The sequence below is a fragment of the Somniosus microcephalus genome, unplaced genomic scaffold (assembly GCF_052327205.1).
Source record: "Somniosus microcephalus isolate GS21.2 unplaced genomic scaffold, FLI_Smic_1.0 unresolved_chr1, whole genome shotgun sequence".
In the NCBI taxonomy this organism is placed as follows: domain Eukaryota; kingdom Metazoa; phylum Chordata; class Chondrichthyes; order Squaliformes; family Somniosidae; genus Somniosus; species Somniosus microcephalus.
The window spans coordinates 159,416,606-159,439,407 of record NW_028225179.1 but is presented as its reverse complement, the minus strand read 5'-3'; the positions used below and the strand labels follow the sequence as shown (position 1 = coordinate 159,439,407).

Here is a 22,802-nt window from a genome sequence, read left to right as displayed (position 1 = left end):
GCGGAGATGTAACACCTGCCCCTATACCTCCCCCCTTCCCACTGTCCAGGGCCCCAAACACCCCTTCCAGGTGAAACAGCGATTTACTTGTACTTCTCGCTATCTAGTATACTGTATTCGCTGCTCACGATGCGGTCTCCTCTACATTGGGGAGACCAAACGCAGATTGGGTGACCGCTTTGCGGAACACCTCCGTTCAGTCCGTAAGGGTGACCCCGAGCTTCCGGTCGCCTGTCATTTTAATTCACCGCTCCATTCCCACTCGGACCTCACCGTCCTTGGCCTCTTGTATTGTTCCACGGAAGCTCAACATAAACTCGAGGAACAGCACCTCATCTTCCGATTAGGCACTTTGCAGCCTTCCGGACTCAATATCGAGTTCAACAATTTCAGATCATAACCTCGGCCCCTATTAAATTTTTTACCTGTAATTTTTCCACTCTTTTCCTCCCCCCCCCCGCTTTCCTTTTGTTCCTCTCTCACACCTGGCATCTATCTCTTGCCCTGCCAGAACACTTCAAACCTAATCTCAGCCTATTACCATCTCGCCTAGCTTCGAATACCTTTTTTTGTCTCTTTTACATCTTTTGTTTCTGTTACTTCTTTTGTCCGATCGCAGCCCTGCCTTCGATCTATTTTCTTTTCTTTCCAGTTTTGAAGAAGGGTTCGACCCGAAACGTCAACTCAAATTTCTCTCCACGGATGTTGCCTGACCTGCTGAGTTTTTCCAGCATTTTCTGTTATTTCGGATTTCCAACATCTGCAGTATTTTGCTATTTTACTTACCTGTACTTACCTTAACAGCCTTTCTTCCTGTAGCCGTCGGGAGCCCATCACTCACCCGGCACTGAAAGCTGACCGGCTGCGATCTGTGAAAAGTGACAGCCTTCAGCTTTGAGTGCCGGTAACTGAGTCTGAGCAGAAGGACTCATGTTGGAACTCAGACTGTCAGTGTTTGACAGCTTCAAACAGCTGTGAAACACTGATATTTCATCTGTCAAAAACTCTTGACAGATGAAATTGCAGGCTGTGATGTCACCTGTTGCTGGGTGGCCCTTAATTGGCCTGCTGGGCCCGCTGGGCGGGTTCAACAAGGTCAATCAAGGGGAAATCGCGCGGATTGGCCGGACGTCGAAGTAGGCGGGTCAAAAACCTGAAAGGGGGAGTCCCGCCTTCTTTCCGACAGGTTCGGCAAAATCTCCCCGGATGAGCCGATTGGCCTCCTGTGCTGCCCGAGTCTTTAATTCTATATGATCCTGATTTGCACTTTGAATGAGCCGATCACCTGATTCGGGATTGCAATAGTCCCAGCGATCGGTCTGGGGAAATGTTGCCGTGGCCACAGCACCGAGGTGGTACATCACTGCCCAGCATTTTGGGGGGCAAAACCACCTTGTTTCTGCCAGTGGGAGGCCTGAAAACTTTCCCCCAAAGAGTCATCAACATGTGGAGTGAAGTTCCAGAGAGAGCAATGGAGACAAAAACCCTGGAATCATTCAAGAAACTATTCAACACTACAATGGCGGGAAGTTAAGATCTCTCGATGGATCAAGTTGGTCAGAATGGCCTTCCTCATCTGTAATTATCTTGGTCTCTTGGTTCTTCTGTATGCTTCCAAGTGTCAATGGGACTAACTCCATATCAATGTCCATAACTACACAGAAATGTAACTTTCCAGGTTAATTTTGTTTCTGTCATTGTCACAGCGAGAATATTGAGGCGTTGATACTCTTGCAATCACTTTGATATGATTGGTCTTGCTACAACTAGCCTGACAATCTATTAAGCTCAGAACACTCAGTGTGAGTGGAGAGCTGTCTGTATTAGATTAGAAGGCAGCTTATCAGAACAGGAAGCAATGCATGCTCTTTGCAGAAGTTTTATGTAACTCAATAATTTACTGACGTGATTACTATCCCATTTTATTCTGCCAACTATCTCAAATTAATCATCAGTGGCCATGACTATAAGACTTGCATTTCTATAACGCCTTTCACGACCTCAGGAAGTGCATCACAGCCCTAGATCACTTGGTAGGTCACGGAAACAACTGTCCGGTGCTGGTCAGTTCTGCAATTTGACCAGAGGAAACCCATTAATTGGGACTGTGCTTGTAAACACTCACTGTGAAATTGCAGTGAATAGCAATGACGTTAGTGATAGACTAGTAACCAGCGCTTGGACTCCCTGCTTTAGAGATTTTGCCTGACAAGACTGTTGTTTTCTTTTCATTTGCTTTATTTGAATTGTTAGATTAATGGAAGTAATAAAGATGGCGAGACTGCTCTAAAGTCATGTGATCGCTGGTTGAATGCATTTTCATGAAGAACAGAAAAATCCAGGAAGGAATTCTGGGTGAAATTGGTCTTGGGCGGTAATGCAACATTTCCAGAAAATTGGGCGGGTGTAAAACTGCCGATTCACCATCGCCTGTTTTATGCGACTGCCCAAAGACCCATTTTACGCCCGTCCAGTCTGGTTTCCTGGGAGTGATGTGAACTTGAGGTGAAATTTCCAGGAGTCCCTTTCACCAATAGTTCGAAATAGAAGCAGAAAATGCAAACAAAATGCAGAGATATTCGGTATTAAAAAATGCGAGCATTCTACAAAAATGGTGCAGTGATGTATGTAAATATAATCAATATTATATTCTATAATAGACAGGTTAGCATTTCAGGTCCACACCCCGGAGCGGAACTGGGAGCTGAAAGATCAGCAAGGACCTCTGTAGGGCTGGGGGAAAGGAGGGGGGAGAAGAAACAAATGGTAGGAGGAATAAGGAGGCCTCACACTCCTGGGGAATAAGAATCTAAATGGGTTCGAGGAGCAAAGGGATCTCGGGCTGCAGATTCACAAATCATTAAATGTAGCAACGCAAGTTAACAAGGCCATAAAATGCAAACACCGGGGTTCATGTCCAGAGGAATAGAATTGAAAAGTAGAGAAGTTGTGTTAAACTTGTATAGAAGCTTGGCTAGACCACACTTGCTGTGTACTGAGCACAGTTCTGGTCTCCATATTACAAAAAGGATGCAGAGGCCCTGGAGAAATTGCCAAAAAGATTGACCCAGATGATAGCAGATCTGAGAGGTTATACCATCAGGAGAGATTAAACAGGCTGGAGCTCTTTTCTCTAGGAAAGTGAAGACTGAGAGGCGACCTGATAGAGATTGTGGTCGAGGACGCTGTGATGGTCAGTAACAGAGGGGAGGTAATGTGTGGGACTATTATTGATGGGGAATTGGGGTTGTGTTCACTGGTACCTCAGTCGGATGATTCTATCACAGGGAGCCCGGGAAGAAAGGAGCTGTCTGGGTTGCCTCTTCCCTTCCGCTTCCTCCTCTTCTGCTTCCTCCTACATCTCTTCCTCCTCCTCCTCAGCTGGTCGCCGTATGGCTGGTGGGAAGGGCTGTGCCCTCATGATGCCGAGATTGTGGAGCATGCAGAAGACCATGGCGAATCTTGAGACCCGCTCTGGTGAGTACCGCAGGGCTCCTCCAGAGCGGTCCTGACAGCGGAAGCGTTGATGAAGGACACCAATGGTCTACTCTATCAGATTCCGTGGGGCAGCATAGCTCACATTATATGCACGCTGCCCACGTGTAGTGTAGCAGAGTCAAGAGCCGGGTGATCAGTGGTAGCCCTTGTTGCCCAGTAGCCACCCTCTGGTTTGTCCTGGTGGCTCAAAGGCTGATGGTACAGCAGACTGCCGCAGAATGAAGGCAACATGGCTGCTGCCAGGATACGGAGCATTGCCTTGCATGATGCGCTGAGTATGGTCGCAGACCAGCTGGATATTGAGGGAATGGTGGCGGTAAATCTCCGAATTGAGATGCGCTGCCCGCAGTGACGTGTGTGTCAGTCACTGGCACCCTGCACCATGGAGCCTGTTATCCTGGGGAAGCTGCATGCTCGCTCCGCCTGCTTCTCTCTGGTTACAGAGAATGAAATGTAACTGCCCAGCTGCGGAAACCAGCTGTGCATTCCCAGGTAGCTCCTAGGGTCGGGGAATTGATTCGGGGGGAGGGGCCAGTGATCAGGAGAGGGTCGCTTGGACACAGCACAGGAAGGAACATGTGGTGCAGTGGATCGTACGCTGATAACAGAACCAGTCTGAGTTTCCTGCCAGTGATTTCAATAGTAATATATTTTGGGTTCCGTTTCTGCCCTCCTCCTTTTCCCTCTCCCGATTCCCAGACTCAGTTAAAATTCCCGTTAGTCTCTCAGTCTGATGATGGGCGCACCCCGAAACATCACAGACTGTCTTTTCTCTTTGTAAATGCGTTTCTATTTCATTCAGATGTGAACAGCACTTGCAGGGACTCGAGTGATCTGTGACTGGGAACCGGGTCTGGATCCACGCACAGAACCATGACACCAGCAGATTGAATCAGCAAGTACTGAGACTGATCCAGACAGCTCCTTGACATTTATGGCACTTTGTTGTTTCATTTCAGGGTGAGCGGCTGTAATCATTAACACAATTCAGTTTATGGATCCATATCTCACACCGTGTGTCACCAGAGCGAGTTTGGTCTGGATCAAAGTGCACTGGAATCTCGATCCCCGCCCATCTCCGGCTCCTCCCTCCTCGCTCCCTCCCCCCACTGCCAACGCCCCACGGACCTACACCCTCCCGGCCAAGGTTCAATTATTCCCCTCCGCCCTCTAACACTGTTTGTCCTTTATACTGCTCTAGGTTTTATCTCCCTGAGTAAACGTCGACTGGACAGAGACTAGTTTATAATAATATAATTCCCTGAGTATTGCCGTGAATTTTGGGGAAATCGCTGAACTGAGGCTGTTCGGCAGCGCAGTAAACACGGAAACTGAAAGCGGTTTGAATCAGGAAGTGCTGAGGGTGAACATGGCTTCCAGACAGCAGGCCTGGCCTGGAGTTTGACCGAGGAGGCAATTTGTCCCATTTGTCTTGAATTCTTCACCGATCCGGTAATACTGGAGTGTGGGCACAACTTCTGCCGCTCCTGTATCTCACAGTGTTGGGAAAAGGAGATAAACTCCTGCCCGGAATGTAGAGAGGAGTTTCCGGAAATAAACCTCAAGGTTAATCGGGCCTTAGCGAATCTGGCCGAGAAAGCTCGAAAATTAAAGCTGAACCCGAAAGAGAAGGAAAGTAAACTTCACTGTGAGGAACATCAGGAAGAACTGAAGCTGTTTTGTGAAACTGACAAGAAATTGATCTGTTACACTTGTATAGATGCGCGGGAACACAGAGAGCACCGCTTCATGCCCATTAAAGAAGCTGTTGGAATCTACAAGGTAAAAGGGAGCAGATTTGATCACCTGATTATTTCATCACATTTTCATGGTCTAACACTTTTATTCTGTGATTTTCACTCCTAATCCCAGGATCAGCTGAAATCTTCCTTAGATTCTCTCACAGAGAAGAAATCGGCAGCTCTAGAAATTGAATTAAAACAGAAACAGCAGATTTCCGCAGTTAGGGTAAGGTCTCCCTGTGCTGATTTTCTGGGATCTCGGTTAGTTTTGTTCCCTTTATCGCGGTACATTTATTATGTTTCACATTTCATTTGGTAGGAACAGTCGAGCAGTCTGCAGACCCGCATCACATCCGAGTTCGCTAAAATGCACCAGATTCTCAGTGAGAAAGAGCAGCGTTTAATCAGAGATCTCAGGAAACAAGAGGGGAAGATTCTAGAAACAATGGAGGAAAATCTTCGAGAAATTCAAGAGAATTTAAATTCTATTCAGGAGAAACTCTCAAAGTTGGAGAAACAGATGGAGCAAAAAGACGGGCTGACATTTCTGAAGGTGAGGATTATATTGCGGGTCAGTTCAGTGAAACTTCACACAGTCACAAAATAACCGATGATAACTGAAAGAAATGCAGCATTTGCTGAATAATTCACAACTGATTTAACCCGATTGTTTTGTCTATTCCGGGGCGGTTCTGTTGTTGTCACCGAACTAACCAGCTCCCACACTGTCCCAAGATTCCCGGGAATACCTGCAACCTCCCGGGAATGAATTGCCGTGATCTTGATATTTTGCTTGTAATTATTTCCGTGTTGCTCCAGTTTAATATTTTCCTGGCACTCAGTAATCCAGTCCCAGTTCCATGTTGTGAGTGTGTGGGTGTGTCTAGTGCGGTGGGTGTGAGAGTCACTGTGTCTGTGAGTGACACTGATGTTGAGTTCCAGTATCTGACACACAAATCAGGCTTTTCAACTACTTACAATCATAGAATCCCACAGCACAAAAGGCCCATTGTGCCTGTGCCGGCTCTTTGAAAGAGTTGTGCAATTAGACCCACTCCCCCCGCTCTTTCCCCATAGCCCTGCAATATTTTCCTTTTCAAGTATATATCCAATTCCCTTTTGTAAATAGTTCTTAAATCTACTTCCTGTCAGTCAGTGCATTTCAGATCATCACAAGTCATTGTTAAGAAATCCCCACTTTTTTTTGCCAATTATCTTAGCGATTTGTGAATGTGATCCCCCAGGTCTCTCTGTTCCGGCACCACATTTAAAATTGTACCATTTAGTTTATTTTGCCTCTCCTCATTCTTCCTTCCAAAATGCTTCACTTCACACTTCTCTGTGTTAAATTTTATCTGCCCTGTGTCTGCTCATTTCACCAGCCTGTCTGTGTCCTCCTGAAGTCTTTTACTATCCTCCTCACTGTTTGTGTTTTATTTATTTCAGGAGGAAGTTTGTCGGAAGAGGAGGTAGGACATGCTCTTTACTGAAACTCTGCACAGTTTGGTAAAATATCTCAGAAACGTGTTAAATGTCGATTTATAACATCAACTGTTCAATATTTACAGGATTAGTGACGACATGGAACTACTGTCAGTAGCAGATGGCGCCCTGTCTATCGGAAAGTTCAACGGCCCTTTACAGTACACAGCGTGGAGAGAAATGATAGACGCCATTAACCCCGGTAAAACTCTTATATTCCTTTTCCTGATTTATAAATCCAGATGAGAAGAGACTGAACGGGCTCCCAGACCCCAGATTAAATGATCACTGATGTCCGTGTCTAGTCTGGAAGTCAGGAGTCTTTGCTCTGGATAAGGGAGGACTTGGGGTGATCTTACTGAATTATTCAAGATCCTAAACCGCAGAGAGAAGATAAACATCCACAGGTTTAACACAGTCACAGAGTCTACAACAAAGTAGGGATAGTCTCAAACTGAGAAAAGGGAGGGTGAAAAGGCAGTTTGGATTGAGCGAGGTTGGGTTTTTGAGTGACCCCATTGATCGGGCAGGCAGTGAGTCAGTGAGCCCACTGCTCGCTCCATGAAATTGGTCAGAGGCCCAATCCATTCTCAGGGTTGGGCTTCAGGACAATATTGCTGGCAAGTTGCCCACAGATTTGGAGCGTGGGAAGGTGTTCGGTGATCCTTGAGGAGGGAGGCGGGAGACTGGAAATCCGCCAAATCCTCCCTGGAGGCAAGTGAGCAGGAGCTGTTTAAAGGTGGGCGGAGTGGGTTGGGACGGTGGGGGCGGAGTTACAGGAAAATACGGTGGGCGGCTGGAAAACCAAGGCTCGACCTGCAGCAGGCAGGATAATTCATGCACCTCCTGACCGGAGAAAAAATGACCAAAGACGGAAAAAAAGAACGTGTTTTGATATCGCGCCTTTCACAACCTCAGGATGTTCCAAAGCGCTTTACAGCCAATGAAGAGTTTTTAAAGTGTAGTCACTGTTGTAATGTAGGAAACGCCACAACCAATTTCTGCACAGCAAGCTCCCACAAACAGCAATGTGATAATGACCAGACGACCAGTTTTGGTGATGTTGGTTGAGGGGCAAATATTGGCCAGGACACCGGAGAGAACGAACTCCTTGCGCTGGATTCCTATTTCGCGGCTGCGACACCATATCCCGGCGGGCATTGGTGGGAAGCGTGAGGGCTGAGGAGAGGGGAGGTCTAATTTGGACACCCTGCCCTATTGGACACCCTGCCCTATATCACAGCAGAAAATACACTTGAAAAGTAATACATTGTGTGAAGTGCTTTGAGACATTTGTCAGGAACATTAGAAATGTCAGTTTCTCCTTCAGATGTAATTGCAGTGTATTTATTTCCAACACATCCCTTATGCTGGACTCTGTCTTACCTGTGAAATATTTTACTCACAACAGTACTTTCCTTGTGGCCTTTGAAAACAGCTGCTTAAACCCGAGTTTAGAACCACGCTAGAAAGTCATCGCATCACCTTTGAAAGCAGCTTCACACAGTGACACTAATCCCATCATCATTCACTTCCACCTAGACTCTCACCCACTTTCTCTGATCTGCTTTGAGTTATTCACAGTTCTTACTTCAGTTCCTAAATTCACATCAATGTATGTTCTGATATTTTATACCGATATTCCTACTGGATAAAACATCAACATTCGGTTCAATGTTTGGTATTTTTATTTTTATTCTCTCTCTGCATTATTCTCTTTATTTTACATATCCATGGTGCCAGTAACCAATCAGAAGCCAGGCTGCCTGTCTTACTGAGATTGTATTCTCTGCTGGACCCACCTCCTGCTCCATTGACCCCATTCCCACTAAACTGCTGCCCACCCAACTTCTCTTCCTGGTTTCCATGCTAGCTCACATTGTAAATGGTTCCCGCTCCTCACGTCCTATCCAGCTCCTTTTCAAATCCAATGTCATCACATCCTTCCTCAAAATTACCCACCCTCTATCCCTCTGTCCGTGCACTTGATCTCCAACCTTACTTTCTTCTACAAAGTCCTTGACCGTGCAATCACTTCTGAAATCCCCGGCCATTTTGCACAACTGCATGTTTGAACCACTCTAACCAGATTTTCATCCCTGTCATCATAGCCCCAAAGTGTCCCTAATAAAGGTCACAAATGACATGCTCTGTGACAGTGTGTATAGCGCATTTTCCCTCCTCATCCTCCTGGAGCTCTCTGCAAACATTGACCATTCTCCTCCAATGTCTCTCCTCAATTGTCCTACTCAGTGGGACTGCCTTTACTTGGTTCACATTTACCTATTTGATCGTAGCCAGAGTATCTCCAGCAATGGCTTCTCTTCCCGCCCCCGCACGGCACCCCAGGAGATTCTCCAGTATTTATTCTTGGTCTTCTTCTCTCACTGATCTACATGTTGCCACTTGTCAACCTCATCCACAGAAACAGGCTCAGTTTCCAGATGTACACCGATGGTGCCCAGCTCTACCTCTCCACCACCTCTCTTGACCCCTCCACCACCAGTGTGTTGTCCAACAGATTATCTGGAATCCAGTTATGGAGGAGCCAGAATTTTTTCCAGTTAAACATTGTGAAGATTTAAGCCATCAGTTTGGAAATTGTCAACAACTCTACATCCTGGCCACCAACTCCACCCCCTCCTTGGCCACTGTCTCAGGCTGAACCAGACCCTTGCTGTTCTATTCAATCTGGAATTGCACTGCTGATTGTGATCAATCTAAGAGTGTCTGGGACTTTGTCTCCAGTACATGGTGTATCCTGTCTCTCCCATTTCCTCTGCTGAGCTTTTTAATTTAGTTTCCCTCGGTTGTTTTTGGTTCTCTCTTCCTTTCTGCAGCAGCTCCCTCCTCATTGTTTTCTCTTTACCTTTTTCCTTCTCTTCTCTCTATTCTCCTGCTGTCGGTACTTTCCCCCTCTCCACACATCGACAGCGCTGATTAGTGGTGAGTGGGTCACGCCTCCAGAGAGAGATTGCGGGTAAAATTAGTCTGGGTGGTAACACAAAATGGGCGATAGTAAATCAGTGGCCCATTTTACATTGTGTCCAATATTAATTCCCATTGAAGTTAATGGAAACGAATATTGAGGGAGCGCGATACGAGCTGCTGATTGACTGTCACCTAAAACAGTCCAAGACCAATTTCACCCACTGTGTCTCCAGGACACATTAGAGCTTCTGTCACCGATTCCTTGTTAATTTTCAAAGGCCCTTGATGCACTCTGCAGGCACTGAGAATAGCGGGAGACTGGGGCTGCAGAGTTCCTCACAGTGGCTCAAGATCAGAGCAGGATGGCAGAGGTGAAAGAAAAGTTAAAAAAAAACGCAATTAACTCCCATCCCCCCCTCTCTCTCCCCCCTCCCACTCCCGTTCTCACTTCCTCTCCTCCTCCCGGCCCCCTCCTCTCCCCATTTCTCACCCCTCCTCCCCTCCTACTCCCGGCACTCCCTCCCCTCCCCAACTGCCACTCTCTCTCGCTCTACCCCCCCCTCCTTCTTCCAGCCCCTCCCCCCCTCTCCCCCATCCCACTCTCTGTCCTCCCCTCTTGCTCCGCTCCCCTCCCCTCACCCTACCCTCCCTCTCCCCTCTGCCCCCCACTCTCTCCCCTTTATTGGCTCCCTCTTACCCTCCTCCCGCCCCTTTCTCTCCCCTTCCCCTCTCTCCTCCCACTCCTCCTCTCTCTCCCCTTTGCCGCGCTCTCTCCTCCCCTCCCTCCTGCCCCCCACTCTCTCCCCTTTATTGGCTCCCTCTTACCCTCCTCCCGCCCCTTTCTCTCCCCTTCCCCTCTCTCCTCCCACTCCTCCTCTCTCTCCCCTTTGCCACGCTCTCTCCTCCCCTCCCTCCTGCCCCCCACTCTCTCCCCTCTACCGGCTCCCTCTCCCCCCCACTCCCCCTCCCCCCCCCAGTCCCCTCCCCTCCTGGTCTCTCTCTCCCCTCCTCCCCCTCTCTCCTCTCACTCCCCCCCCCTCTCTCTCTCTCACCCCATCCTGCTCTCCCTCCTCCCCTACCCTCTCCTCCCCCGCTCACCCTACCCTCTCCCCCCATGCCCTCCCTCTCCCCTCCCACTCTCTCACTCTACCCCACTCCAGCACTCTCTCCCCTCCCTCTCACCCCACCCCCTCCCCCCTCTCTCTATCCTCCCCTACCCCTATCCTCCCCTCCCCCGTCTCCCCTCTGTCGCCCCCTCTCTCGCCACTCCCACTCGCCCCCTCTCTCGCCACCCCCACTCGCCCCCTCTCTCCACTCCATCTCCTCCTCCACTCCCCCTCACTCTCCACCCCTCCAGCTCTCTCTCCCCTCCCGCGGTCTCTCCCCGCCCACTCCCTCTCCTCTCTCCTCCCCCTCGCTCTCCCCCTCTCCCGCTCCCTCGCCTCTCCCCCACTCAGCTCTGTTCCTCCCCTCCACCTCCTGCTCCCCCTCCCATCCCCGCTCTTTCCCCTCCCCTTCCCCTCACCCCCCCTCCAGCGCTCTCTCCCCTCAACCTCCCCCTCTGTCCCCTCCCGCTCTCTCTCCCCACCCCTTATCCCCCCCTCTCCCCTCATGCTCCCCCTCTCCCCACCCCTCCCACTCTCTCCCCTCCCGCTCTCTGTCCCCTCCCCCTCTCTCCCAACTCCCCCCCCTTCCCTCCCCTGCTCTCTCCCCTCCCTCTCTCTCTCCCTACTCCCCCTCCTATCTCTGCCCCCCATCACTCTTTCCTCCACCTCTCTCTCCCCTCCCCTCTCTCTCTGTTTCTACCCATCACCCTCTCCCCCCGCCACCTCCCGCCCCCTCCCTCCCCTCTCCCCTCCACTCACCCTCCCTCTCTCTCTCCCCGGTCTCTCTCCCCTCTCCTCCCCGTGTCTCTCCCCCACGATCTTTGTCCCCTCCACTCACCTCCCCATCTCTCCCCTCCTCCCTTCTGTCACACCCACTCTCTCCCCTCACCCTCCACCTCTCTCCTCCCCTGACCCTCTTCTACCCTCCGTTCTCCCACCCCTTCCCCCACTGTCTTCCTCCCCTCCCCCTCGTGCTCTCTCTACCCATCCCCTATCTCTACCCTCACCTCCCCCTCTCTCCCCTCCATCCCCCTCCCCCTGCCACCGCTCTCTCCTCCCCCCCTCACCTCCATCTCACACTCTCTTTCCCCTCCACCTATCTCTGCTAACCCTCCACCTCTCTCTCCACTCCCTCCCACTCACTCTACACGCCCTCCCAACCTCTCCCCCCTCCCCTTCTCTCTCCCATTCCCCATCCCCCTCTCTCTCCCCTCCCCTCCCCCCTCCCCTTCTCTCTCCTATTCTCCATCACCCTCCCGCTCTCTCTCACCTCCGCTCCTCTCCCAATCTCTCCCCTCCCTTCCCGCTCCTCTCCCACTCTCTCCCCTCCCTTCCCGCTCCTCTCCCACTCTCTCCCCCCTTCCCGCTCCTCTCCCACTCTCTCCCCTCCCGCTCACTCTCCCTTCCCCCTCCCCTCTCTCTCCCGTTCTCCCCTCCCCCCTTATCTCTCCCCTCCCCCTCCCTTCTCCCAGCCCCCTCTCTCCCCTCCCCTCTCTTCTTCTCTCCCCTCCCCTCCGTCTCTCCTCCTCTCTCTCATTCCCCTCCACTCCCCTCTCTCCCCTCCCCCTCCTGCTCTCTCTCCCCTCCCCCTCTCTCCCCCATGTCTCTCCCTCCTCTCCCCCTCCCGCTCTCTTCCCTCCCCCTCTCTCCCCCATGTCTCTCCCTCCTTCTCTCTCCCCTCCCCCTCTCTCCCCCACGTCTCTCCCTCCCCTCCCCCTCTCTCCCCCACGTCTCTCCCTCCCCTCCCTTTCGGTCTCTATGCCCACCCATCCCTCTCTCTCGCCTTCCCCTGCTCTCTCCCCTCCCCTCCTACTGTCTCTCCCCTCCCGCTCTCTTCCCGCCCCTTTCTCTACCTTCCTCCTCTCTCTACCCACCACCTGTATCTCCCCTCCCTCCCCCTCCCGCTATCTCCCACTCCCCGCCGCTCCCCCTCACGCTATCTCCCCCTCCCTGCCGCTCCCCCTCACTCCCCTCCCCTCTCCCTATCTCCCCCCTACCCTCCACCTCTATGTCCCCTCCCTCCCCCTCTCTCCCCCCTACCCTCCACCTCTATGTCCCCTCCCCCTCTCTCTCTCCCCTCCCCTTTCTCTCCCCCACCCCTCTCTCTCCCCTCCCCTTTCTCTCCCCCACCCCTCTCTCTCCGCTCCCCTCTCTCTCCCCCTCCCCTCTCTGCTCCTCCCCACTCCCCCCTCTCTCTCCCCTCCCCCTGCCCTTCTCTCTCCCCTCCCCCTACTGGTCTCTCTCCCCTCCCCCCCGCTCTCTCTCCCCCCTCCCGCCCCGCTCTCTCTCTCTCTCTCTCCCCCCTCCCGCCCCGCTCTCTCTCTCCCCCCTCCCGCTCTCTCTCCACCTCCCCTCCCGGTCTCTCTTCCCCCCCTCCCTCCCGGTCTCTCTTCCCCCCCTCCCTCCCGGTCTCTCTTCCCCCCCTCCCTCCCGGTCTCTCTTCCCCCCCTCCCTCCCGGTCTCTCTTCCCCCCCTCCCTCCCGGTCTCTCTTCCCCCCCTCCCTCCCGGTCTCTCTTCCCCCCCTCCCTCCCGGTCTCTCTTCCCCCCCTCCCTCCCGGTCTCTCTTCCCCCCCTCCCTCCCGGTCTCTCTTCCCCCCCCTCCCTCCCGGTCTCTCTTCCCCCCCCTCCCTCCCGGTCTCTCTTCCCCCCCCTCCCTCCCGGTCTCTCTTCCCCCCCCTCCCTCCCGGTCTCTCTTCCCCCCCCTCCCTCCCGGTCTCTCTTCCCCCCCCTCCCTCCCGGTCTCTCTTCCCCCCCTCCCTCCCGGTCTCTCTTCCCCCCCTCCCTCCCGGTCTCTCTTCCCCCCCTCCCTCCCGGTCTCTCTTCCCCCCCTCCCTCCCGGTCTCTCTTCCCCCCCTCCCTCCCGGTCTCTCTTCCCCCCCTCCCTCCCGGTCTCTCTTCCCCCCCTCCCTCCCGGTCTCTCTTCCCCCCCTCCCTCCCGGTCTCTCTTCCCCCCCTCCCTCCCGGTCTCTCTTCCCCCCCTCCCTCCCGGTCTCTCTTCCCCCCCTCCCTCCCGGTCTCTCTTCCCCCCCTCCCTCCCGGTCTCTCTTCCCCCCCTCCCTCCCGGTCACTCTTCCCCCCCTCCCTCCCGGTCACTCTTCCCCCCCTCCCTCCCGGTCTCTCTTCCCCCCTACCCACTTTCTCCCCTCCCCATGCTCCTCTCTCCCCCCTCTCTCGCCTTCCCTCTCTCGCCCACTCCCCGTGTCTCTCCGACGCACTCTCTCCTCTCCCTTCCCCCTCCCTCCCCTCTCCCTCCCTTCCCTCCCCTCCTGTCTCTCCCCTCCCCCACCTGCTCTCTCTTCCCCTTCCCCTCTCTCCCCTCACTCTCCTCCCCTCCCCCACCTGCTCTTTCTCCCCTCCCCTCACTTTCCCCTCCCCTCTCTCCCCTCCCCTTCCCCTCCCCCTCTCCCCTTCCCCTCTCTCCCCCTCTCTCCCCTCCCCCCTTCCCCTCTCTCCCCTCCCCTCACTCTCCTCCCCTCCCCCACCTGCTCTCTCTCTCCCCTCCCCCACCCGCTCTCTCCCCTCCCCCTCCCGCTCTCTCCCCTCCCCCTCCCGCTCTCTCCCCTCCCCCTCTCTCCCCTCCCCCTCCCGCTCTCTCTCCCCTCCCCCTCCCGCTCTCTCCCCCCTCCCCCACCCGCTCTCTCCCCTCTCCCCCACCCGCTCTCTCCCCTCTCCCCCACCCGCTCTCTCCCCTCCCCCTCTCTCCCCTCCCCCTCTCTCCCCTCTCTCTCCCCTCGCCATCCACCTCTTTCTCCCCACCCCGCTCTCACCCCACCCCGCTCTCACTCCCCTTCCCTCTCGCCCCTCCGCTTTCTCTCCTCGCCCCTCCCCTTTCCCTCTTTCCCCTCTCCTTCTCTCCCCCTCCTGCTCTCACTGCCCGCCCCCTCCTCCTCCTGTTCTCTCTCCCCTCCCCCGCCCACTCTTTCCTCCATTTCCCGTCCTCTCTCCACACCCCTCCCGCTTTCTCTCCCCTCCCCCTCTCTCCGCCTGCCGACTCTCTCCCCTCCCCCACCCTCTCTTTCCCCTCCCCCTCGCTCTACCCTTCCCCGCCCCTCCCTCTTTCCCTCCGTCTCCCGCTCTCTCTCCCCTCCCCCTCCCCCCACTCTGAACACAACCCAGAGCCCGAGTGAGCATTTTAAAAATCAAGTTTGAATAAATCACAGCAAGAAACGAAATCACTGACTGTTATTTTAACTTTCCCCCAGCTCCAGCCTCTCTGACTCTGGATCCGAACACAGCGAATCCCCGGCTCATCCTGTCTGAGGACCGGACCAGTGTGAGACTCGGAGACAAACGGCAGCCGCTCCCTGACACCTTGGAGAGGTTTGATCTCTGGGCCTGTGTCCTGGGATCAGAGGGATTCACATCAGGGAGACACTACTGGGAGGTGGAGGTGGAGGTGGGGGACAAGACTGAGTGGATTGTGGGAGTGACCAGAGAGTCTGCCGGGAGGAAAGGTGGAATCTTACTGAGACCTGAGACCGGATACTGGACTGTGGGGCTGTTCCCCGGAAGTGTCTATCTTGCCTTCACCTCCCCCTCACCGACCCGCCTCACCCCGAGTGTGGATCCCCGGAAGATCGGGGTGTACCTGGACTATGAGGGCGGACAGGTGTCATTTTACAATGCGGACAACATGTCCCATCTCCACACTTTCACCCACACTTTCACTGAGAGAATCTTTCCCATCTTCCATCCGGGATCGAATGACGGCGGGAAAAACTCCGCCCCGCTGACAATCTGCGGGGTTAAAGGTCACTAACAGGTCCATCCCATAATTTCACCCTGCCTCCTGCCAGCTGCAAACTGATGGGCGTCGGTCTCAGTCACAGGTGGTGCGGATGGTCCAAATGTCACCTGAGGTCAGGGTGGCTACAACCGAGTGACAATGTGTTGTTGGTGAGATTTGTTTGTTTAATCGGTGCAGGGGAACAAATTCGTGGCAACTGCTCCAGAGACTCCTGTAAAATTAAATAAAAACCTCAAGAACATCGAGAATCATCGGGGCCCAGAGACAGAGGAGAATTAAAACACGGGCAGAAATACACCAAGGGAACCAGAGACTCCAGCTGGGAAGTTAAAGGTAAAGAGGGGCAGGGGAGAGGAACTAGGGTGAGATAGAACACCAGTGGGAAGGACATGACAAAGGGACCATCCGAGACACGGCAAATTAAATAATACCCGAGGGAAGGAAAAAGTAAAAGGGGCACCAGATAGAAGTGAAATCAAAAGGGAACAGGAGGGAGTATCAGAAACATGGGAAAACCCAGGGGATGGAAATGATCAGAACATTCAAGCGTGTGGAGTGTTTAGAATAGAGAGTGGACAAGGTCATCACCTGTGGAGAGAGAAGACAGGTTAACATTCCGGGAATACACCCTGCATCGGAACTGGGAACTGAAAGATCAGCAAGGGCCTGTGTAGGGCTGGGGAATAGAAGGAGGGGGAAGAGAAGAAACCAATGGATGGTGAATTGTAGAGAGGAACTGACTGGGTGGAATGAGCTGTGAGCTGCAGGAACCCGGTGACCTTCCTGCCTGTAATGTTGCTCCACAGGCGGAAGGTGGCGCTACATGGCGGTGTTTGAGATGAATTAGTGCAACACCTCTGCTGCCCAGCGCTGTTATTAAACTGCACCATAGAAGCGGCATTTATTAAACACACAGCGATTCGGGCCCTAATTACATCCCAGAAGCATGAACTAAACGTGTTGCTTTATTTGCACCTTGCTCCAGACTCTGGATCCTTACTTTACCCATTCCTGGAATTTAGAAAGTTAATCGGTGACTTGATTGACGTTTTCAAGATATTAAGGGGAACTGATAGGGTAGAGTGAAATTATTTCCGCTGATTGGGGAGTCTAGGACTAGGGGCATAGTCTAAAAATTGGAGCCAGATCTTTCAGGAGTGAAATTAGGAAACACTTCCACACACAAAGGGTGGTAGAAGTTTGGAACTCTTTTCCGCAAATGGCAATTGCTGCCGGGTCAATTGTTAATTTTAATCCTGAGATTGATAGATTTTTGTTAACCAAAGATATTAAGCGATATGGGCCAAAGGCTGGTGTATGGAGTTAGGTCACAGATCAGCCATGATCTCATTGAATGGTGGAACAGGCTCGAGGGGCTGAATGGCCTCCTCCTGTTCCTATCCTGAACTAATGGGGCTGATTTTTAAGAGCCCCCGCCTGGTGTAACCGGAGTGAGAGTCGCCTGGAAATGGCACTAATGTTTACACTGGGGCTTCAGCCACCGCCACCTTGGGTAGGGTCGAGATGGGCAGCGGGAACGTCCGCCTGTTTCAGGGGGAAACCTCGTCATTTACAAACCGGGGTCCCGTGAAGTACAGAGGACCCGGATTGTAATTTTCAGATACAAATGGGCGGAGTGTGGGCGCGTTGAGCGACCGAACCAGCTGCTCTTCAAACACCCGCTGGAGGCCGCTCGGAAATCAGACAAAGTTTCTTAAAATTTTGCTTTTTTTTTTTTTATAAACAGACCTCCCTCCTTCTAAAATCTACAGATTAAAAAAACATATTTCTGACATCATTTAACCATTACTTTCAGATTTACTTTGTTTTGTTCACAAATATTTTCAACCTCCCTCGTGTTCCGCCCCCTTCAAGTATGTTTCTTATTCTTTTTTCATAGAAGTGCGAATATTCCATGTTGAAAGTTTCTTCTGGATTTTTTATTCATTCCCAGGATGTGGGGGTCGCTGGCAAGGCCAGCATTTACTGCCCATCCCTAATTGTCCTGAAGGTGTTGCTGAGCCGCCTTCTTCAAACGCTGCAGTCTGTGTGGTGAAGGTTCTCCCACAGTGTTGTTAGGGAGGGAGTGCCAGGATTTTGACCCAGCAACAATGAAGGAACGGCCGATATATTTCCAAGTCAGGATGGTGGGGAACTTGGAGGTGGTGGTGTTCCCATGCACCTGCTGCCCTTGTCCTTCTAGGCGGTAGAGATAAGGGGTTTGGGAGGTGCTTGGCGAGTTGCTGCAGTGCATCTTGTAGATGGTACACACTGCAGTCACGGTGCGCTGGTGGTGGAGGGAGTGAATGTTTAAGGTGGTGGATGGGGTGTCAATCAAGCGGGCTGCTTTGTGCTGGATGGTGTCGAGATTCTTGAGTGTTGTTGGAGCTGCACTCATCCAGGCAAGTGGAGAGTATTCCATCACACTGCTGACTTGTGCCTTGTAGGTGGTGGAAAGACTTTGGGAAGTCAGAAGGTGATCGAAAGTGATTTAACCAAATCAGTTGTGAATAACAACAGAAAATGCTGGAAAAACTCAGGTCAGGCAACATCCGTGGACAGAAATTCAGTTGTGAATATCCTTTTGCATTATTTTTTCAGTTTTAAGCCATGAACCTACCCACTGTAACAGCTTAATGATTTAAAGCTGTGTTTCTTACTAATGAATTGAATAAATTGGTCAATTGCTTTAAAAAAAGTTGTGATTATTATTTGATTGTTGCATTATATAATTCATGAATCAGACATTACATACTTTAATTTCATTTATTTTCTTATTTGAAGTCAGTATGAATAATATTTACATTCTTGTGCTCTTGTCGGGTATTCTTAAGATGTGCACACTTATTGAGGATTTCACAGGTTAAGTAAGAAAACAGGAAAGGCCCTCCGTACCAGGGGTGAGAATGTCCATTACAGGTCTCCACACTCTATACTGGGTGGGTCCTTTAAATGCTCCCAGAGACAGGCTGCCTTCCGCTATGTTTGGCTGATAGTCGTCTTCACTAATAATGTAAATATGAAATATTGAACAGCAGAAAATAAAACCAGCTCTTCAATATCCTACTTTATAATGTTGTACAGTTATTTTTGGAGAGCGTGTCGTACCTCTGCTCCTCGGGCGTACTCTCCTGAAATAGACAGAAACACAAATGTTAACACACAGCAGACCGCTGGCAGAGCTCAAACAGACTAAACAAGGCTCGACTTTGCAGCATGAAAGAGCTCGAGAGTCAATAGTAAATTGTGGAGCAACTCGCTGATCTCAGCTGCCAAAAACCTGAAGGAAAAGCTTTGGGCCTTTGAGAGGAGCGGACGAGAACTAATGGAAGGAAACAATTGGAAAACTGATTAGCAAAGGTGAGTGGATAGTATTGGACTAATTCAGTCAAAGTTTAGTGAAGTGGATGGGCTGGTACTCAGTATTGAGGGCGAGTCACTGAGGAGCTGTGACAGAGATTTCTGCAAACAGGTACAGGGTCAGCAAGAAACAGAAATAAGTGCTGGAGGAAACCGAGCACACAAGATAATAGAGAATGCACTGATGACAGGAGGAACGCTTGTAAAGACACTGAGAAAGACACAACAATGTGCAGATACAGGAACATAGGAGTCGTCGTCGGCCATTCAGCCCCTCGAGCCTGTTCCACCATTCAATTAGATCAAGCACTAACTCCTAATGCAGAAGACCAAGTCATGGAGGAAGAAGTAGTTCAGAAGCCAGAGGACACGGTTAGGACAAAGATGCAGTTGGTGAGGTGCAGGGAGATTCTGGCTGTAGGGAGGTGGGTAGTGATGAGTGTGGTAATGATGAGGAGTTGGTTACCTAGAGATAGGTCTGTGCACATTGAAGATAAATGACAAAAGGTACTGGAGGAGCAGGAAGGGCTAAATGACAATGTAAGAAATCATGTAAGGGCTCTGAAACCTCCCACGTAAGGATGGCCTAGAAAATCAAGGCAATTTCCATTGTTATACTTCCTGTTTATGGTGAAAAAATGCTTTCCAAAGAAAATCGGGAATATGACTAACTGTCTGTCAATCTGCTGCGAAAATAATACCGGGACTTTGAAAAGTAAATGGCGTTCTCCTTGTGATAACAAAGGGAGCGAGATGGCCAAATAAAAACAATGGAACTGGTCAGGAACGTTGAAGTAGCTGCAAGAAGCATTTCCATTGGATAGGAGGGAGAAGGCCAGGAGGAAATGTGATCCCACATGACATTGATTAAAGAGTGGAATCTAGACAGCAGGTGGGTGATATACAAGAACCAGGTAACATTAACAAGGGTAAACTAGGGGCCAAAAGATGGGAACATCTACAGTAAGCTGTATAGACGGGAATGCTGAATGCATTAGGAATCAGCAATTCTGAAACACGAGGCTACTGTAGCACTCGGGAACTACAGTGTTGTGGGAATATTATAAACATGGCTGACTGCAGAGGATGGTGCACAGGAACAGGAGGAGGCCATTCAGCCCTTCGAGCCTGTTCCACCATTCAGTTCGATCATGGCTGATCTGTACCTCAACTGCATTTACCCGCCTTTGCTCCATATCCCTCGATGCCCTTAACCAACAGAAATCTACCCGTCTCAGTCTTGGAAATTTTGAATTGATTGATCCTGGCATCCACAGTCTTTTGAGGGAGTTTCAGATTTCCACAGCCTGTTCTGTGAATGAATAAAAAATAAAGAATTAAGTATTTGGGGATAGTAGACAGGAAGGATGTGATGTGGCCCTGGATGTCAAAGACACCCAGGAGATTAAAGATGTTCATCCAGTGGGTAGTGTTCGGGTCTAATTGGAGCCTGAGTGGGCCAAGTGATATACGAGGTCGACGCGTTACCCAACTTAGACTTGTGAATAAACTCACACAACCAAATAGTTTGAGAGAAGTAAAAATGCACAGTTTAATGTACAGAGCGCTCTGGGAGAAGAAGAACAGTAGACCCCGCGGTCTCCGCTGCCAGCTTCTCGGTTTTACAATAGTAGCCGAGCTTCTTTTATACAGTTTAAAAACAGGAAAGGTACCATATCAGCAGTTATTACATTAATTCCTTGGCCAATCTGGTACTTTAGCATCCTTCAACTTTGGCCAATCCGATACCTTAGCAACCCTTAATCACATTGTCAAAAACAAGTTAATTATATTATTATACCGTTAGCTAGCTTCTTTCACAAACAACTTAATTATATTACTGTTAGCTAGCTTCTTTCATGTGACATGTTGGTATTTCGCAACCCTATTCTCAGTGATACCTATGTCCTGCCAGTTGCGTAACCCCGCCCTTAAATACCCTTTACCTCCCTTGTTCTTCCTAAACATAATTTTTCGCTCTTACAGTTTTACCCCAACAGTTGACTAGCCGTTCCTGTCTTACGTCTGTACAAGTGATATCACAAGTTGGTGCAAGCAGATCAAGTCAGCTGTCTGTTATGCCAGTATCTGCAAATTGTCAATAAATGTCAAGTATTTCAGCAGGCACTACGGTGCCATTTTAAATTTTCCTCCAACAGGTAGTGCAAAGTTACCCCATTAACTACACACCATCAGATCAGAATAAGGCGGCAGGCATTTTACTCTGAAGAGATGAGAAGGGAATGGGAAAGCAGGTTATGTTAATGTCTCCTGCAACCAACCAAGTGGATACCAAAGTGGTTCTGAATCTAGTTTGATAAATATAATGTAGGACTGCTTCACGGCCCATTGCATTAGTGAAGCCACGGGAGGCAATGCACATTTTGACTCGATGATGGTTAGTGACTGAGGAGACTTTGGAGCAGTGGCCATAGAATGAGCCAGTTTCACATAATCTGGGATTGAGAAATGCCCAAGAGCAGCAGCCATGGAAGTAATTTTTAAAAACTTAAATGCAACGAGAGAGGAGTTGAAGAGACCAAAGTAACCGTGTTACCGTGAGCGCGTCCTGCTCATTCAATCCCATCTCTATGTATGGTAACCTTTGCTGAGCTTAGAATCATAGAACCTTACAGCACAGGAGGAGGCCATTTGGCCCGTTATGCCTGTGCCGGCTCTTTGAAAGAGCTGTCCAATTTATTCCCACCCCAGCTTTTCCCCAGAACCCTGAAAATGAGTCCTCTTCAAGTACATGTCCCATTGCCTTTTGAAAGTTCCTCTGGAATCTGCTTCCTCCAGCCTGTCAGGTCGTGTGTCCCAGATCTTAACAACCCTCCGTCTGTAAACATTTCTCCTCTGGTTCTTTTACCAGTTATTTTAAATCTATGACCTCTGGTTACTGACCCACTCGCCAGAGGAAACAGTTTCTTCCTTATTTGCTCCATCAAAACTGCACATAATTGTGAAAACCTCAATTAGGTCTCCCCTTAACCTTCTCTGCTCTAATTTGAACAATTCCAGCTTCTCCAATCTCTCCACATAACTGAAGTATCTCATCCCTGGTATCATCCTGGTGAACCTCCTTTGTACCACCTCCAAGGCCTTGACCTCTTTCCTAAAGTGTGGTGCCCAGAATTGAACCCAATACTCCAGCTGAGGCCTAACCAGTGATTTGAAAAGCTTTAGCACCACTTCCTTCTTTTTGAATTCAAAGCCAAGTATCCCATGAGCTTTCTTGACTGCCTCACCAACTTGTCCCGCCACCTTCAAAGATTTGTGAACAGGCTCCCCAGGTCCTTCTGCTCTTGCAGCCCCTCAAAATAGGACCATTTAGATTATACTGCCTCTCCGTGTTGGTCATCCTGAAGTGCATCACTTCACACTGAAATTGCATCTGCCAATTTCAGCTGTCTGTCTGTATCCTCCTGAAATCTGCCACTATCCTCCTCACTATTTACTGTGTTACCAAGTTTTGTATCATCCGCAACCTTCAAAATTGTACTTTCTATACCCAAGTCCAGGTCATTTATATACAAGAAAAGCTTCTTGTCAATTGTCTTGGATTTCTTGCAGATTTGTCTCCATTCTGAATAAAATATCATCCTTTTACTGATTCAGTTCTTTGACCAAGTTCCACTCTCTCTCATCCAAAATATTGCGCGATTTAGACAATTCATAGTCGATGAGGTTCTGCGATTGATTCGACTGTTCCTATGAAAACAAAAAGACTTTGTTCAAGAAGGAAGCAAAACTATCCCAGGTCACAAGCACATTGATCACCATGCTTAATAAACACTGAGCCACGCTGCTGAAAATGCACAGGGATAGATTTCTGTTATCCGGGCATGGGGTGCATCACACGCTACCCGTACAGGCGCAGCCCACAACGGCCCACTGAGAATTCACCTTCATTTCACAGACGCTCTCTTGTTGCT

General features: G+C 50.6%; 1 protein-coding gene and 1 pseudogene across 2 annotated transcripts in view; one reads left to right on the top strand and one right to left on the bottom strand.

The window, feature by feature from the left end:
- Positions 1 to 22,802, bottom strand: part of LOC147096368 (zinc-binding protein A33-like) — a 766,539-nt gene that overhangs the window by 550,403 nt on the left and 193,334 nt on the right. The gene's annotated exons all lie outside the window — the stretch shown is intronic.
- LOC147096373 (zinc-binding protein A33-like) lies at positions 4,764 to 15,834 on the top strand (annotated as a pseudogene). The gene is made up of 6 exons (XR_015074895.1): positions 4,764 to 5,280; positions 5,371 to 5,466; positions 5,560 to 5,793; positions 6,687 to 6,709; positions 6,809 to 6,924; positions 14,963 to 15,834. The product of XR_015074895.1 is annotated as a zinc-binding protein A33-like (transcript).